The sequence below is a fragment of the Aphis gossypii genome, chromosome 2 (assembly GCF_020184175.1).
Source record: "Aphis gossypii isolate Hap1 chromosome 2, ASM2018417v2, whole genome shotgun sequence".
In the NCBI taxonomy this organism is placed as follows: Eukaryota; Metazoa; Arthropoda; class Insecta; order Hemiptera; family Aphididae; genus Aphis; species Aphis gossypii.
This window is the reverse complement of record NC_065531.1, coordinates 38,680,070-38,683,418: the sequence shown is the minus strand read 5'-3', so window position 1 is coordinate 38,683,418 and position 3,349 is coordinate 38,680,070. Positions and strand designations below refer to the sequence as shown.

Sequence of the window (3,349 nt, the reverse complement as noted above, 5' to 3'; positions counted from 1 at the left end):
TGCCATTATCAATATCAATCAAAAACGAGCAAAAAAATCACGTTTTTTTGTATGAGAGCCCTCCTTAAATATTTATTTTATTCTGTTTTTTAGTATTTTTTGTTATAGCAGGCAACAGAAATACATCATCTATGAAATTTTCAACTGTCCAACTATCATGGTTCATGAGATGGAGATTGGTAACAGACGGACGGACAGCAGTCTATTAGTAATAGGGTCCCGGTTTACTCTTGAGTATATGGTACCTTAAAATGATTTATTCAATTTTTAGAAATAAAAAAGGATCAATTTTGTATTTTCACTAATTTTTGTATAAAATAACGACCATTGGGAACTTTTTGAACTTTTTTAATTATAGGTAATCATAAAGGACCAACTGTTAATTAATTGTTTATATTGGTATTTATTTACAAACATACAGTTTTCACACACCTGTACTTCATAGAATATTTAAACAATAATCTTTCTAATAACAAACAATATACAATTTTAGGTAATTATTCCATAAAACATTATATAAACCGGTATTTCAATACTCAAACAGTATTTCACAACTTTTGATTTTAACTCTAGAAAATAATTCAAATATATTTAATACTTATTGACGACCCAAGTTTTAGATATAAGTAAATCTAAAATGACAATTACGTGGTTATGTTTATTATTGATTTCATTAAATGTAAGTATTCATAAAAAATTATTTATTTTATTGAAAAATGACAATTATGATTATTGAATTTCATTACACATTGTAAGTATTTTTAACCTGATTGTTTTGATAATACTCTGTAATTTTTTATTCATAAACAGTATAAAATGGATATAATATTATGTAATTCAAATTTTATTATTTTATCTAAAATAGTGTTTATGTTAGAATTATTCGACAATGTTTTGTTTTGTTTTTTTGTTCTTTTAAACCATGTGTAATGCAATGATGTATCTATATAATGTATATTTATTCGAAATTACATTTTTCTATTATACTTTAAATTTCATGATGAATTTTTGACGAATTTTTTAGTATTGAATATTATTATACTTAAATACTCTGCTATTGTATATAAAATTAATATTTCAGTTTTCTCTAAAGTATTCTTTTTCAAAAAATGTATAGGACCTTGTTATTGCAATTTTTATTGTTGAATCCAAAAATTTTACTAATTTTATTTTATAATTGATACTATTAATATAAGAGCAGACGTTATAACGATATTTGATTTTTTAGGTTTTTTATCAAGGTGAATCGACATTTTTTAAAGGCGTAAAAACTAAAGCTATAAATACTAAAAATGCAATCAAAAATTTTGGCAGAGATTACAGAAACTATTTCAAAAACTGCTCACATTTGAAAAACATTATGAAATGGGTTAGGAAATTCATAAATTATGGTATACGTTGTGGGCCTACTGTAGACAATTATATGGTCTGTGAATCAGAAACAAAATTAATAAGTAGAATCAGTTTTAAAAATACATTTTGGCTTAAAATACCTTCACGTTTTCGTAAATCTATTACTAAAAAAGAAAATAAAGTCTTTTTTCAATTTAACCCATCGGCTATAAGTACGAAACATATAATCTAGTGATACTTATAATGTTATAATTTAATTTATTTATGCTGATTGTTAACTTATGTATTAAGTTAAAATTTTAACTTTTTTTTAAAATGTTGTCTTAAGTTTTTGTTACTGCTATGATTGTAGTAGATTAAATAGCCAATATTTAATTTAGACTAAGTTATTTACGATTTATTTATATTCAGTAAATTGTTTTGTATTTACTAACTAATAATAGGTATTATATTTTATTTAGATTATGTACCTAATATTTCGCTACATTTCCTTTCTGATTTATATGGAAAATATGTTTTAATTTTTTTTTATTATACATGCAAGTTATCTATAATGCCTGTTGTTTACTTTATGCTATAATTTTAAGTGAACACTAATAGACTGACTTAATAGTCATACCCCGTTTTTTAAACAAGTGTGTATTGATATTTGTATTTTATACTTAATCAAATCCAGTTAACTAGTAATTGGTCGGCTATTTCGCTCTACAGTCTACACGAATCGATGTTAAAACCATGTTATCGCCTTGATATTAAATAAAGTACTATTGAAGTTATATTTTACAGACTCTAGAAACGTATATAGTAATGTATGCAAAGATTTACTGAATGCATCTGATTTGTTAATTATACAATATAATAACACAAATATCACCTTTATTTATAAGCATTATTTTTGTCTTTCCGTTTAATTATTTGCAGTAAGCGTTCCTACGGGTGCAATTCCTTCGTTTACTGTCTTTACAAGCCCCGGATAGTTAAGCAAACGAATAAATCTCGAATGTCCACTTAACTTTTTTTGGTGGTAGAAGAAAAAGACTGTAATGCAACATTACAATTTTTTATGAAAACTATATGGTAGAATCAAAGAACACTTTGAACAGCTACTGAATAACTCATAAGATCCGAGCTTAGGCGATAGGTATGAACAAATACTTTACGACACCGTATAACTGGAGATACTGGAGCCAAATCTTGACGAAATCAAGGTTTTTTAAAAAAGAAAACACAGCTAAGGTAGAAAATTACCGAGGAATTTCATTATTATATTATCCCTCGCGATCTTAAAACGATTAGAAGAATACGCAAAAGACATAATTGGAGAATATCAGTGTGGGTTTACAAGAGGTAAGTCAAGAACAGATCATATTTTCATTATCTGATAAATAATAGGAAGTACCACGAATATGATAAATACTTGTTCATGATTTTTGTTGTTTTTAAAAAAGCCTATGATAGTGCCAATAGACATTAACTATGGATAGCGTTGAGGTATTTTAGAATCCTAGAAAATCTAGTAAAAATGATAGAAATACATATGTAATTCAAACACATATTGTAAAGTCCGGTACCAAGGTGAGTTATACCCACAATTTGAGGTCCAATTTGGACTAAAACAGTGAGATGCAATGTCTCCTATACTGTTTAATCTGGCGCTTGAAAAGGTAATCAGGGATATACCAAAGAATCATGAAATGGAGTTGAATGACAAAAATATTATGCCTGCGTACGCGGATGACATAGTAATATTACCTTAATTTTCTCCAGACTAAATTACCTTCAGTGTGATGTTACAACAATATATGGTTGTAAAATTCCTTGATCCTCAAACTATATATATATTTACAAGTGTTGCAATAATACAAATTCAAATCGATGCTTAAAAAAAATTACTAAAAATACTTACACATATATTATTATAATTAATAGTTTGAAAACCTAAAAATGTATAATGACGTATTGTTTGGATATTCATAAAAATATTAGTCGAATATCT

The 3,349-nt window shown here is 26.1% G+C and overlaps 1 long non-coding RNA gene across 1 annotated transcript; it reads left to right on the top strand.

The window, feature by feature from the left end:
• The first annotated feature begins 255 nt into the window (after nucleotides 1–255).
• On the top strand, nucleotides 256–2,232 carry LOC114131326 (uncharacterized). Its single transcript, XR_007604398.1, has 2 exons — nucleotides 256–679; nucleotides 1,229–2,232. It is a non-coding gene; the product is annotated as an uncharacterized LOC114131326 (long non-coding RNA).
• Nucleotides 2,233–3,349: the final 1,117 nt, after the last annotated feature.